Raw genomic sequence first — 16,715 nt, 5'->3', positions numbered from 1 at the left:
TTGACAACTTCACACAAGCTAGAGTTAACCATAATAGACAAAAATTTACCTAATATTGGTCTGTAGGGTAGCTTATGCCACCCAGATCATAGTGAGTGTTATCACTTTTAGGTTGGTAGGTCTATTAAAATGCAGATGGAACAAGGCATGAAGGTCAAATAAACAGGCAACCCTCCCCTCCTACAGTGCTGCTGCTTCAGGTTCCTGCTTTGAATTCCCAAGGTTCTGGAGTAGGTTCAGAAAGTTGTAACAAGAAATAAATCATTTTCTTTCCAAGTTGCTTTGCATTCATTGTTTTATCACAGAAATAGCAACCCTCATTAAGCTACCTTGAAATACTTACTTAAAAGGGTAGCCACATATTCTCATTGATTTTACTGTTTCTTGATTGTTAGTATATTATTTTTCTATGTCAATGGGTCTTATTTACTTGTACTTTGCTTTTGAACATTACAAGTTTGCCACATACCTTATTTTCAATACTTGCAACTTTTAAATCTCTCTGTCTCTCTCTGTCTCTCTCTGTTTCTTTCTCTCTCTTTCTTTCTCTCCCTGTCTCTCTCTCTCTCCATTCCTCTTTCAGTCTCTAGATCTCTGTATCTATCTCTCTCTGTGTCTGACTTTTTCCCTCTCTCTACCCTAATGCACACACAAACATAAACGCAAACACACACAGTTTTTGATACAGCATACTGTAATATAGAGCCAACTGTATCACTACTATGTAGACTGCAGTGCTCTGATCATGAAGCCTTGGCCCTAAGTGTAATAACTATCAGCACAATAAACTATCTTTAGATATTTCCTTTTCTTTAACTTTACCCTCCTCCTCTTTGTCTTCATTATCGTCTCTATCCTTCTCTTTCTTACATTACATTTACTCTAGTATTTATCTATAAGGTTTTGTATTTCAACTGACTCTACTTTTGCATCTGGAGATCAACCACTGTCTTACTTCAATGGCAATACTATTGTCCTAAATATTTCTCTGCCCATGCCAGTCTCCACCATCCTGTCTTTAGTTGTAAACTTACTTGCCTAGAATGTTTGCCCTACCTTATTTTCCCTTGCATATATCCTTTCTACTTATAAAATAAAAATTTATGAAGTTCCACTTCTCTCCTGTCATATGCTACTATGTTTACTACAGAGAGATGGCCTGAATCTTTATTCATGTTCCTTAGTGCTTCCTAAAATATTGAAACACTTCTTTAGTCAATTTACTACTCCATTCTTTGGTAATATTTCTTGCTTTCTGGTTTTTCTTCAAATAACATGTTTCCTCATGTCCTTGTGTTTTATATGATGAAGAAAATATATTCCTTCAAGAGACAGCTTTTATAAACTACAACCATGTAACTTACCAGCTTACTTTCAGCACTCTAAACTCATACAATTTGTCTTCTTTCTGGTTACAATGGGTCAAGTAGGCACAGTCTTTCCTAAGGCTATTATCTCCATTTGTATGATAGATCTTGTATCAGTAAGCTTTCCTTCTGCAATAAATCATTCAGAATTTCATGGCTCAAATCAACAGTGCTATTATTACTACTCAAGCATTTACAGTCATATTGTAGTTTAGCTGATCCAGGATTTGGTGCTAAAAAATGTTGTCTCTAGGCATGGTCTTCTGTTGAGAATAGTTCAAAGGTAGACTCCACTTGGAGTCAATTCTGAGGTTAAAACTGAAAACACAGCCCATCCAAGGACATTTATTCTATTATTTCCTACATGCATAGAGGAAAATAGTGTCTAAGAAAGTCTCTTTAAATTTCTTTGATTTATGGATCATACCAAGCTACCCAGTTAAATACAAATCAAGGACACAGTACAATATTGTCTCACCCTTTAGAAAACTAAAACAGGATAATGAAAAAGAGGAGAAAAATTATAAAGAATAACAATTACACTGCTCTATAATTCTTCCTCTATTCTCTATCTTAATTAATCAGTCTTTATTCAACTAAAAATTCCCATCAACAGCCATGTGGAAACATTTCTCATCTTGTAGAAAAAAATAAAAATTCAGTACCAATAAAATAAAACCAATGTTCATTGGCCATAAAACAATTAAAATGCCATTGTCATCCTTTCGTGTGTTGCTAAATTCCTTGAAAGTTTTCTGAATACAGACTCTGTTCTAATCCCCTGTCAATATTAAATTACTTGCTCAAATTTATTCTTGACATTCTCCTGAAACCATTCTAACCAAGATAATGAATAATCCCCACTTCTCAAGATCAGTGGCACAGACATCGTGCTATTAGCAAGACATCATAGTGGACTGCACCTTCCTCCTTGAAGTACTTCATTTTCTTAATTTTTGACATTGTATTTCCCTTTTTCCCCTGAAACTCCCCAATTCTATCTCAGACATCAGGAGAAGAAGGCCCTCTAAATCACCTGAACAATCTCATGTGAACTCAAAAACATTTTAATAGCAAAGGCAGTGCCTGCTCGAGTCTCCACCATGTCTTCTACACTTTATATTATGGCTTTCAGTTAAGCAATTTATAAATCAGCCTACAGATTCAATGTAATCTCCATCAAAGTTCTAGCACACTTGTTTACAGACCTTCAAAAAATAATACTTAATTTTATGTGCAAAATCAAAAAACCTAAAATAGCTAAAACAAATTTGTAAAATACAAGATCTTCCAGAGGAATGACCATCTTGGATTTCAAACTCTACTACAGAGGTAGAGTAACAAACACCATGCTTTTTTTTTTCTCTCTCTCTCTCTCTCATTAACCTTTTATTTTTTAACTTAGTTTTATAATAAACAGAAAAGCAGATGGGTTGATCAATAAAGCCAAGTAAAAGACTCAGATGTAAATCTACACAACTATGATCATGTTTGTTTGTTTTGTAAAGAAGCCAAAGTTAAACGCCTAGCCTTTCAGAGACTTGAAGTGCCAGGGTTGGGTGATACCCAGGGGTCCCCATCTGCTCAGAGGAGGAGAGGAGGGGGCCAGGGGAAGAATTGTGGAAGGAGGTAACCAGGAGGAGGGAAGTGAGCAGGATATTAAGTGAATACAAATACAAATAGTACTAGTGTAACTGGATTTTGGTTTATACAGAAATGTAATTAGATTCATATTTATCACCCTGAACAAAAGTCAAATCCATATGGATCTTCTAAACATTATTATAATCTCCACTTTGATTACTTTTAATCACTAGATTCATATGTGAAGTCTTAATAATATAGTAATGGTATCGTATCTTCTTTATTATTCTTGTATATGTTGTATATATGCTTCACATAGACACTATCCTTTAATTTGTCGATGATCACTTAGGTGAGCCTCACACTTTTCCCTGTGTTCATCATAGTACAGATGGCTGGAAAGCAGCACTTCATCTATAGCACTATAATTTCATTCCCATTGGGTATACACCAACAAGTTCTGTTACATGAGAAAGCTGTAGAAAGGGGGCTAATTCAGTTCTGTTCAGCTATTTGCTTTTAATTGTGTAAATGTGGATATTCTCTCACAGTCTTCAGTTGGTTTCGTTAAGAGGTTTTCTATCTTCTTGATTTTTTTCAAACTACTAACTCTTTGTTTCATTGGTTCTTATATTATTCTCCTTGATTCTACTTTATATCAGTCATTACTTTGATTATTTCCTTTCATCTACTCCTCTTGGGTACATTTGATCCATTTTATTCTAGAGCCTTCAGGTATGTTGCCAGAGTATGAGTGGGGAATAGGCTTGAACACATCTACACAAGAGACAACTTCATCAATTTCAATAGAGAAGGGTAGCAAAGGACCTCATAAAATGGAAAAGCATCTGCAATGCAAAAGAATTCTCAGTATCAGTAAATAGCAGGGTAAAGAATTAGAAAATATTTTCACCGACTGTACATCTGACAGACAACTATCTATCTATCTATCTCTCTATCTATCTATCTATCTATCTATCTATCTATCTATCTATCTATCATTAAATCCTTAAAAAGCCTAGACATCTAACTAAATAATCCAGTAAAAAAGGAGGTACAGATATAATTGGAGAATTCTCAGGAGAGGAATCTCAAATGGCCAAGAAGCACTTCCAGAAATGTTCAACATCCTTAATCATCAGAGAGATGTAAATCAAAAAGGACTCTGAAATTCTATTTTATGTTGAGAGAATATCATACATTCTATATGTATATATGTATGTATATGTGGATGTAGCACCTATTAATAATAAATCTGATGGACTGGGCTTAGGCAGGAAATAGAAAGGGAGACATATGAGGTTCAGAAAGGATTCTGAGAGAGTGCCAAGTCAGAGATTCATTCAGGAAGATGTGACAATATAGATATGTAGTACCTGAACACAGATAATAGCCATGTGTCAGAATGAATAGTACAATAAATATGTTAATTTAATTTATAGTCTACTGAGAGAAGATCCTATCTATATGGCCAAAGTATTTATAAATATATTTTGAGTCTGAATCTTATTTCTGTAAGCATGAAGAACTAAACTAAACTTCTACGATTTTATATCTGTAAAAATGGCTAAAATCAACACTAGTGACAGTTCATGATGTCAAGGCTGTGGAGCAAGGAAACACCTCAATTGCTGGTGGAAATTTAAATTTGTACAGCCAGTTCGGAAATAAATATTGTGGTTTCTTAGAAAATTGGTAATATATATTCCTCAAAATTCAGCTATACTACAACTGAACATATATCCAAAAGATTTTCCACTACACCAGAAGAGCAATTGCTTACTATGGACATAGCAGCCTTATTTGTAATAACCAGAAATTGAAACAAACTAGATGTTCCTCAATAGAATAATGGATAAAGAGCATGTAGTACATTTATACAATGTATTATTACTGGGCTGTTGAAAGCAATGTAACTATGAAGTTTGCAGGCAAATGAATGGAACTAGAAAATTCACTATGAGTGAGGTAACACAGATCTAGAAACACAAACGTTGTATATACTCACTTATAAATGGATATTAAATGTAAAGTAAAAGATAATCATGCTATAATTCTTGTTAGTCAAAAGGCTAAGTAACAAGAAAGGCTCAAGGGACAATACATTGATCTCCCTGGAAAGGGAAAACAGAATGCATTTTCAGGGTGGACTGAGGAAATATGGACTAGAACAAGAGGGATAAGGTGGACCAAAATTGAAAGAGAGAGCTCTGAGAGTGACCACTGGAATCACAGGGCAAATCAGTGGCAAGATAGAAACCTAGTGTAATAGAAATTTCCAGGAATACATTAGGGTTACCTCAGATAATATTACTAGCAGTAGGTGACATGTAGCCTAAACTGTCTATATCCTACAACAAGGCAAGACTTCCATTGGAAGTATTGGGGCACTAACCCAATATGAACTCAAAATTCATATAGCTTTGACCTATAATTGGTTATGCCTGATGTGCTATAGATAGGTAGTAGAGAAATTATGGGATTAACTAACCAAAGAATGGTTCAGATTGAGACCTATGCCAGGAGAGGGAGTGCATACCTGACCATACCTGGAGGAACAGAAACCAGAAGCCAGATGGCTCCGAGTTCTGAGATAGAACAAAACAAGCCTAGAGGGAAAAGGTAAAGAAATAATTCCTAAAGATATTCCTTTATACTCAGAGACAGGAACCTGGACTTATCATCATTAGAGAGGTGCCATAACTCAACTGACAGAAACAAATGCAGAAAACCGACAATCAAAATTAGGCAGACCTTAGTGCATTGTGTGGAAGAAGGAGAAGAGGAGGGATCATGAATGCTATGAGAAACTAAAAGAATTCAACAAACCTGGATTTATAGGGAATCACTGAGACTTAACTATTAGGGAGTCTTCATTAGTCTCACCTAGTCCATTTCTATATATGTTATTGTTGTGCAGCTTGGTGTTTTAATGAGATTACAAATGAAGAGAGCATGAAATGTTTCTGTTTCTTTTCCTATTTTTGGTATCCTTGTCCTCCTGCTGGGTTGTCCCCCCTATCCTTAATATGAGCGGAGGTAGCTAGTCTTATTGCAACTTGATATACATGCTTGGCTGATATCCTTGGGAGACCTTTCATTTCTTAAGGGAAATGCCAGAGTAGTGAATGACAAGTGGGCAGGTAAGTGAAGGGTATTGGGAAGGCTGGAGGGAGGGGAAACTGCAGTAGGGATGTAATATATGAAAGAATAAATAAATAAACAAAGATTATAAGAAGGATCTACAAAAATGCAGTTTTGTTAACAGAAGGAGATGAGACTAGTCTGTACATACAAAAGTATTATTTATTTGGAAGTATATATAATAATTCTATTGTTCAGTAGGATGACTATTCTTCATACTAGTTTTTATATATTCAAAAAGTCTGTCAAGTATATTTTGGAACAGATATTTCATGTTATGTATATTAATTATTTCGATTTAGTCATTATACCTTACATACTTTCACTAAACATTTCTTTGTACCCCAATATTTTGTTCCATTTGATCAATGAACATTAAACCTTAAAATAACACTGAATTTTAAATCAAATTAATAACTCTAGAATTTGTTTCCTTGTAACTCCTTGTATTACTTCTTAATTATATAATTTGATTAAAAAATAAAAGCATTTTTGTGACCTTAATAACAATGAAAACACTTAATTTACAATAATCTAAAGACAGGAATATAAAAATCCAAGAATGTACCACTCGTTAGGATTACATAAAGTTTCAAAGCATGGCCATTGCTTCTCTGTCTATTCTATGATGATTTTCCCCATTTGCATATATTAAGAGTTTTCTCACTTGGAATTTAATAACTCTATTTACTTTAAAATATCTGATCACAGTCATAAACAGACCCAGAAAAGAGGTTTTGGTTTGTAATTATTCTTAATTGTGTAATTATTTCAAATAGTTGACATTAGACTTTACCAAGCAATTATCTAAAATCTAACTTAAATATACAATTAGCTGAGAATGGGTGAAAATATGATACACTTTCCACATCTTAAAGATAAAGTTAGTTTTGCAAATGTAGATTGATTGCAAGTCAATTTGTTTGCTGTGTACTTACTGAAAATCCTTCTGGAGAATAGAAAAAAGACTTTTTTTAAGGAATTATGATTATTTGTCCAATAATTCTCTGTGACCCATGAGTACATATATGCCTGTCTTATAAAGATAACGGTTAACTGCTACTTAGTAGTTTAGTACTAGTCAATACTAGTTTGGAAGGAAATCAAGAGTTAGAGTTTATTAGTTCAGCTGATATAGAATACAACGAGCTTAGATCACTACATATACAATGAGCAGACAGTGGTTGAAAGCAGTATTATTGCCAATGATTTTAGAATAAATGAATGGAGAATGCCGTACATGAAAATAATAAACACAATAAGGACTCATTTGAGGAACTCAGGAGAGAAAATACTAGGCAAAAAGATTAACAGCTAAAGAATATTTCTAGGGAATTATGTATTTATTTTGGGAATTGTCTGAACATAAGGCAGAACATTAATAAATTGGTAATGTGAAGAATGAAAATAATATTAATTAATTAGAAGTCCATGGAAAGGAAGAACTTTTAAAAAATTAATCCTGAAAAAAAATTTGCATTGTAAGTACAGCCTACAAATTCTGGTCAAAAAAGATAAACAGTAATACTGCCATGTATATTAATGTCCATTTGGATCAGGGGCATTTGCTTGCTGAGTATTGTCTATGAAAAAACCGGGAATATAGACACTTACATCCAAATTTCATGTCTCTCCATTCATTTGTGTTTAGACTCTGTGAACAAAATGAGATGTGTAGAGGAGGGGAGAAAGGACCTGTGAATACTGATAAACATTTGAAAACAAAGGAAAATTAAATATACACCGTACCTTTTCAACAGAACGAGGTGCACAGCTGTTTTTCCTGAATGTCAGGTATGGCTGAGCTTTTCAAATTATCTATCTATCTATCTATCTATCTATCTATCTATCTATCTATCTATCTATTTAATTTTTACCACTCCATATTTTATCCACCCTGCCCCCCCTTTCCACCCTCTGACTGTTCCACATCCCATACCTACTTTCCACCCCTCTGTATCCACATGAATGTTCCCACTTCCCACCCCACCTCCTGAGCTCTAAACTTCCTGGGGCCTCCAGTCTATTGAGGGTTAGGTGAATCATTTCTGAATGAGCAAAGACCCGGCAGTCCTATGCTGTATGTGTGTTCGGGGCCTCATATCAGCTGGTGTATGCTGCCAGTTTGATAGGCCAGTGTTTGGGAGATCTCAGAGGGTCCAGATTAATTGAGACTGCTAGTACTCCTACAGGGTCCCCCTTCTCAATTTCTATTAGCCTTTCCCTCATTCAACAATAGGTGTTAGCTGCTTCTGTCCATAGGTTGGGTACAAATATCTGCATCTGACTCTTTCAGCTGCTTGTTGAGTCTTTCGGGGGGCAGTCATGATAGGTCCCTTTTTGTGAGCGCTCCATAGGCTCAGTAATACTATCAAGGCTTGGGCCCTCCCCGTGACCTGGATCCCACTTTGGGCCTGTCTTAGGAACTTCAATTCCTCAGGCCTCTCTCCATTTCTATTCCTGAAGTTCTTTCAAACAGGAACAATTATGGGTCAGTGTTGTGACTGTAGGATATCCCCCCTTCCTCATTTGATGCGCTGTCTTCCTGCTGAAAGTGGGCTCTAAAATTTCCCTCTCTCTACTGTTGGGGATTTCATCTAAGGCTCCTCTCTTTGAGTCCTGAGAGTCTCTTACCTCCCAGGTTTCTGGTGCATTCTGGAGAGCCCACCAATCTCCTACCTCAGAAGGCTACCTGTTACCATTCTTTCTGCTGGCACTCAGGACTTCAGTCCATTTCCCTCAACCAATACCTGATCATGTTTGTCTCTCTCCCCCACAGCCTCTCCTGTCCACTTTCCTTCCCAGGTCCCTTCCTCCCTCCCCACTTGTGATTGCTTTCTTCTCCCTCTCAGGTGGAACTGAGGCTTCCTCACTTGGGCTTTTCAGCTTGTTGACCTTGTTGAGTTCTGTGGACTCTATCTTGGGTATTCTGTACATTTTTGTTTGTTTGTTTAGCTAATAGTCACTTATTAGTAAATACATACCATGCATGTCCTTTTGGGTCTGAGTTACGTCACTCAGGATGATAGTTTCTAGTTCCATTCACTTGCCTGAAAAACTCAGGTTCTCCTCAGTGTAATAGCTGAGTAGTAATCCACTATGTAAATGAACCACATTTTCTGAATCCTTCCTTCTGGCATAGAATACCTGAGTTGTTTCCAGCTTCTGACTATCACAGATAAGGTAGCTATGAACACAATGGAAAATACCCCTGTGGAATGGGGGGAGGCATATGTTGGGTGTATTCCCAAGAGTGGTATAGCTGGGTCTTCAGGTAGATCTATTTCCAATTTTATGAGGAACCTCCAGATTGATTTCCAGAGTGGTTGTAACAGTTTGCAATCCCACCAGCAATGGAGGAGTGTCCCTCTTTCTTCACATCCTCTCCAACATGTGCTATCACCTGAGGTTTTGATCTTTGACATTCTGGTTTGTGTAAGGTAGAATCTCAGTGTCATTTTGATTTGCACTTTTCATATCACTAAGGACTTTGAAGACATCTTAAGGTGCTTCTCAGTCATTCGATATTCCTCAGTTGTTAAATCTGTGTTTAGTTCTATACCTAAATTTTTGATTGGGTTGTTTGGTTTTTTGGTGATTACCTTCTTAATTCTTTATATATTTTGGATATTAGCCCTCTAAAAGATGGGGGGTTAGTGAAGATATTTTCCCAATCTGTAGGTTGCCGATTTGTCTTATTGACTATGTTCTTTGCCTTACAAAAGTTTTCAAGTTTCATTTGATCCCATTTATGAATTCTTGATCTTAGAGCATGAGAGTTCTGTTTAGAAAATTTCCCCCTGTGCTGATGAGTTTAGGGCTTTTTCCAACTTTCTCTTCTGTTAGGTTCAGTGCATCTGGTTTTATGTTGAGGTTCCTGATCCACTTGGACTTGAGTTTTGTGCAAGGTGACAAATATGGCTCTATTTTCATTTTTCTACATAAAGACAGCCAGTTAGACCAGAGCCATTCATTGAAAATGCTTTCTTTTTTTCATTGTATATTTTTGGTGTCTTTTTCAAAGATCAAGTGTCCGTAAGTGTGTGGTTTTATTTCCGAGTTTTCAATTCTACTCCAGTGATCAGCGTGTCTGTCTCTGTACCATCTGTACCAATACCATGCAGTTTTTATCATTAGTGCTCTGTAGTAAAAAGGCTAGGCTCACAACCAAAAATATAAGAATTACTTTCCTTATTCTGGTGGTTTTTTTGTTTTTTTTGTTTTTGTTTTTGTTTTTGTTTTTGTTTTTGTTCTTTTTTGTTTTTGTTTTTGTTTTTGTCTTTGTTTTGCCTTTCCAGTTGAATTTGAAAATTGCTCTTTCCATGTCTTTGGAAAATTGCGTTGGGATTTTGACATGGATTGCATTGAGTCTATAGATCGTCTTTGGTAGGATGGCCATTTGGCCATTTATACTATGTTAATTCTGCCAATCCTTGATCATGAGAGATCTCTGGATTTTCTGAGATTTTCTTCAATTTCTTTCTCAAGAGACTTGAAGTTATTTTCATACAGGTCTTTCACTTGTTTAGTTAGAGTTACTCCAAGATATTTTATATTATTTGTGGTTATTGTTAAGGGAGTTGTTTCCATAATTTCTTTCTCAGTCTGTTTATCATTTGTATAATGGAAGGCTACTGATTTATCTGAGTTAATTTCATATCTATTCACTTTGTTGAAGTTGTTTATCAGCTGGGGAAGTTCTCTAGTAGAATTTTTGGGGTCACTTATGTATACTATCATATCATCTGTAAATAGTGAAACCTTTATTTATTTTTTTGCTAATTTGTATCCCCTTGATTTTTTTTCTTGTCTTATTGTTCCAGCTAGCACTTTGAGTAGATATGGCGGGAGTGGGCATCCTTGTTTTGTACCCATTTTCAGTGGGATTACTTCAAGTATTTCTCCATTTAGTTTAATATTGGTTATTGGTTTACAGTAAATCAATTTTTATTATGTTTTGGTATGGACCTTGAATTCATGTTCTCTCCAATACTTTTAACATGGAGGGGTGTTGTATTTTGTCAAATGTTTTTTCTAAATCAAAGGAGATGATCATGTGATTTTTTTCTTTGAGTTTGTTTATATAGTGTATTATGTTAATGGATTTTCATATATTAAACCAACCTTGCATACCTGGGATGAAGCCTACTTGCTCATGGTGAATGACACTTTTGTTGTGTTCTTGAACTCAGTTTGCAAGAATTTTATTGAGTATTTTAGAACTGATAATCATGAGCAAGATTGGTCTGAAATTCTCTTTTTTGGTTTGGTCCTTGTGTGGTTTAGATATCAGAGTAATTGTGGCTTCAGAGAACAAGTTAGGTAGTGTTCCTTGTGTTTTATTTTATGGAATAATTTGATGAAAAATGGTATCCTGTCTTATTTGAAGATCTGGTAGAATTCTTCACTGAATCCATCTGGCCCTGGGTTCTTTTGGTTATGACGTGTTTATTGATTTCTTCTATTTTCCTGTGAGATATTGGCCTTTTTGGATAGTTTACCTGTTCTTGATTTAACTTTGCTATGTGGTACCTGTCTAAAAACCATCCAATCATCTAGATTTTCCAGTTTTCCAGTTTTGTTGAGTATAGGCTTTTATAGTAAGAGCTGATGATTAAATTTCCTCTGTTTATGTTGTTATGTCTCCATTTTCATTTCTCATTTTGTTTTTTTTTTTTGGACTGTCTCTTTAGTTAGTTTGGCTAGGGGGTTATCTATTTTGTTGGTTCTCTCAAAAAAAAAAAACCACAAAAAGCAAAACAAAACAAAAAACAACAGTTTTTGGTTTGTTGATTTCTTTGTTTCTATTTTGTTGATTTCAGCCCTGAGTTTGACTGTTTCCTTGCTTTTACTTCTGTTGCGTGAGTTTGCTTTGTTTTGTTCTAGAGCTCTCAGGTGTATTCTTAAGTTGTTAGTGTAAGATTTCTTCAGTTTCTTTACCATGGCACTTAATGCTATGAACTTTCCTCTTAGCATTGCTTTCATTGTGTCCCATAAGTTTGCGTATGGTTTGTCAACATTTTCATTAAATTTCAGGAAGTCTTTAATTTGTTTCCTTATTTCTTCTCTGATAAAGTTATCATTGAGTGAGTAAAGAGTTGTTCAGTTTCCATGTGTATGTGGGCTTTCTGAAGTGTTTGCTGTTACTGAAGTCCATCCTTAGGACATGGTAATCTAATAGGATGCATGATATTATTTCAGTCTTCTTGTATTGGTTTAGGGTTGCTTTGTGAACGTGGTCACATGATTGATTTTAGAGAAGGTACCATAAGGTGCTAAGAAGAATGTCTATTCTTTGGTTTCAGGGTGAACTTCTCTATAGGTACTCTTGCATTTGGGACATAGATGTTCAGAATTGAGACTTTCTCTTGGTGGATTTTCCCCCTTGATAAATATGAAGTGTCTTTCTTTAGCATGCTTGATAACTTTTGATTGAAAGTCTATTTTATTGGATGGTAAAATGGCAACTCCTACTTGTCTCATGGGGCCATTTGTTTGGAAGACTTTTTCCCATCCTTTTAGTCTGAGATAGCGTCTGTGTTTGTCATTGAGATGTGTTTCTTGTATGTGACAAAATGCTGGATCTTGTTTGCATATCTAGTCTGTTAGCTTATTTCTTTTTATAGGTGATTTTAGTCCATTAATATTAAGAAATTAAAGAGAGATGATTGTTAGTTCTTGATATGTTTGTTTTTATAGGTAGATTTATGTGCTTGTGTTTCTGTCCTTTTGGCTTTTTGTGAGATGCTTAATATCTTGGTCTTTCTTTGGTGTAGGTACCTTCCTTGTGTTGGAGTTTTCCTTCTTGGATTCTCTGTAGGGCTGGACTTGTAGATAAATTCTGTGTTAATTTAATTTTGTCCTGGAATATTTTTTTTTCTCCATTTATGTTGATTGAGAATTTTTCTGGGTATAGTGGCCCGGGCTGGCATTTGTGTTATCTTAGAATCTGCATGACGAGGCTCTTCTCGCTTTCATTGTCTCTATTGAGAAGTTTGGTGTAATTGTGATAGGTCTACATTTGTATGTTACATGATTATTTTCCCTTGCACCTTTTAATATTCTTTCTTTGTTCTGTTAATTTAGTGTTTTGATTATTCTATGATGAGAGGATTTTCTTTACTGGTCCCATTTATTTTGTGTTCTATAGGCTTCTTATACCTTTATAGCCACCTCTTTCTTTAGGTTGGGCAAGTTTTATTCTATGATTTTGTTGAAGACATTTCAGGTTCTTTGAGATGGGAATCTTTTTCTCCTCTATTCTGATTATCCTTAGATTTGGTCTTTTTATTGTTTTCTATATTTCCTGGATGGTTTAGGGTTTTTTTCTCTCTTTTTGAAATTTCTTTGACAATTGTGTCAATCTCTTCTACTGTATGCTCTACACATATCTGCAATGTACACTCTTCTATGTCTGTCATGATTCAGAAGACCATTGCCTGAACAATATCAGTAGCCTTGTAATGGTCATCCAAAACACTTAGTTCAATTTTCTCTCTTTGCAAATACTCTAAATATTTATTTTTCTAACTCAGCAACACAAAAGGGAAACTGTCAAGACTTCACACCTACTCTATGTTCCAAATAGACAAATAGAGAAGAAATTTTAGAAGAGTACTCTATTTTAGAAGACCAAACCCTCCACTACCAGTATACTTATACATTCACCTCCTAAACCCAGGGACAGAGACTAATAAAAACCCATCTCTCCTCTTTCACATTCAGAACACATACAAAACCAAAAAGGCTCAGAGTGTATTTGGAAGCAATTTATGAGACTTTGGAATATCATGAATGAGTTTGTGATCTTACAGTGGTGAACAGCTAGGTAGATGATTCTTCATCTACCTCTCTTCTGCTCAGATATAGCCCATAGGTTTCTTTACACAATCAATAATTTAAAATTAAGGAGCAAAGTTACATAGCATCATTTGGTGTATGTGAGTATTTCCTTAGTCCTGGGAGAAACCCGACCTTGGAGGCCAGTATTTAGTATTACAATACAGAGCAAACCTCAACAATTACCTCTTTCTTGTCAAAATGAAAGACTCCCTTTCTTACAGTTATAAATGACATACAGTAGAAACTATTATATAATAAGTATGAACATTTTTAAGTAAGAGTTACATTTACAATATCCAATCAATTTCATTTGGCAACTTAGGTAAAGATATCATTTATCCTATATGGGTAAGTTCAGAGTTCTATATCTAAACCATTTTTCATCCTAACTTGTATTACCATCCTAAAAATATGTTTTAGACCTCAAACATCTTCTTTAATCCTAAAAACTTAAGCTTATAGGAAGACTATGACTATATAGTCTTCAACTGCATCAGAGACTCAATAATTAATATTACTTGAGTACAAAGGATGCACAGAGATACATCTCTCAAAGTTATAGAAATGAGAGAGAAAGCTGACCATCTGTAGTGTCCCCAATATCCTTTATAGTTTTGCAGCATTTGTCTTTAGCCTCTTGTCTCAGAATATCTGACAGACATGTGAAGCAGAAATTATAAAGGACTATTTACCCTGCCTAGATAGAGCTTCACAATTGACTTCCATTCACCTCTTTGTGTTGTAAAAAATGCTTAAACCCAGTGTGGGGTTTCTACCCTGCCTGTAACAATATAGTTCCCAGATTAAAAAGCAAAACAAAACAAAACAGAACTTTTATATTTATAATAAAGTTTAATCAGCACTAGAGCTGGGTTATACCCTCTATGTTCTAAATGTTTATTTCCTATTGATAATTTCAAGTTACTTATTTTGTTTTAACTGGGCTGCTCTTAATTCCACTTGGCAAGCCATCAGTGTAGGCTTATATTTTTAAAACTTACTTTTAATATGGGTTCTCAGAGGCTTTGACACCTCCCCCCTTCTAGCTCACAATCCAAAGGTAGGAGAGAAAACATAGTAAATATGACAAGGGGATGTGTAGCTTCTTGGAGTGATTCCAATCTCCATTTGTCAGGATACCAGCAGTCCAGCTCAGTAATGTCAGGACATGATCTAACAGATACTTTCAGTCTTCCATGGAATGAGCACAAGTCAGCAGTAGTGGCATTAACCAGCTAATATGCCAGAAGTTCAACAAAGTGAAGACTGATGAAGATGAAGGCAAGAGCAATGAAGTGTGACAAAGCTAGCTAGTCAAGTGTCCTGTCACTGTCTGTTGAGTCCTATTTATACTTTCTCTGAACATCACATGTCTTCCAACAGCTCTTGCCTCAGCAAAACACCATAAAAGTTTGCCTCACCATATGAGTCTGCATCACATGATCCAACCTGAAATGTGCACTTTAACTCAGGCCATGGTTTCTGAACTCCTGGTGTCTTCCTCCTCCTCCTTTCTTTCTTCCCATTTCCTCACGGTCTCCCCCAACACCTCCACTGCAGGAAGAGCAAGTACCAACAATCTCAATTCTGCCTAGTTTTAGGCTATAGGTATTTTTCGGAAATAACTCGGAGGAAAGGTCCTCCAGCATCACTTGTGTCTCTGTGCAGAATCTCACATCTCTGGGAAAACCAGGTTTGGGAGGGGGGCACACTTAGCACTAAATTACATAGCAGCAGGCCAAACCTCAACACATTTCTCCTTTCTGGGAAACATTTTGTCTGTAGACAAAGCTAGAGTATTTTCTTTGCCCATAACTGATGCAATTCCATATGGAGGTTATTGATGTTCTTTTTTTTTTTTTTTTTTTTAAGTGAAATGGAAGAATTGACAGGAGCAGACCTACCTCATAGTCAAAAGCTCTTTTAATAATGAAATATTTTTAAATGACATAGTCTCTGGATCTCTGATTTTTTCAGGAACAACTCTATATCTATAGTATATCTGAGTCATAATTGATTATTCTTAGATAGTTACAATCTGAGTAACCTTGAAAACATTACATTGTAATTAACTGAATTAGTATTTAATATGATAATGCATGTGACTATTAGATTAATAACTTGCATTTCTTAATCATCCCTAATTTTTTATAACTTGTATTTTTTATCATCTTTAACAGTTTGTAGTAGCACCTTTCAAAATGACTCAAATTTTGCATAGTATCTTTTAAAATTATATATATACAGTATCGGAAAATGTGAATAAATACATTATATACATTAAAATTAACTTTAAATTTGTATCAATATACAATTACATATGTCTAAAAATAACTTTACTTCTGTATCAATATATAAAATTCTGTACCAATGTAAGATTATATTTATAAAATATTTTTTCAGCTTAAGAGCAGATTCAATAATCTACCTTTATTTGTCTAATTTCTTCTCTCTTTTTTGATTTCTTTATTGGTTATTTTATTTATTTAAACTTCAAATGTTATGCCTTTCCTGTTCCCCCCAAAACAACCCCTCCTATCCCATCCCTCCACCCCATGCTTCTATGAGGGGGTACCACCATCTACCCACCCACTCCTGCTACCCCTATCTGGTATTCCCCTAAACTGGGGCATTGAGCCTTCACAGGACCAAGGGCTTCTCCCATTGATGCCCAACTAGGTCATACTCTGCTACATATGCAGTTAGAGCCACGGATGTCTCCATGTGTACTCATTGGTTGGTAGTTAAGTCCCTAGGAGTTACTGAACATAGTATTAC

Source organism: Mus musculus, chromosome 15 (assembly GCF_000001635.26).
Source record: "Mus musculus strain C57BL/6J chromosome 15, GRCm38.p6 C57BL/6J".
Classification (NCBI taxonomy): Eukaryota; Metazoa; Chordata; class Mammalia; order Rodentia; family Muridae; genus Mus; species Mus musculus.
This window is presented reverse-complemented; position numbering follows the sequence as displayed.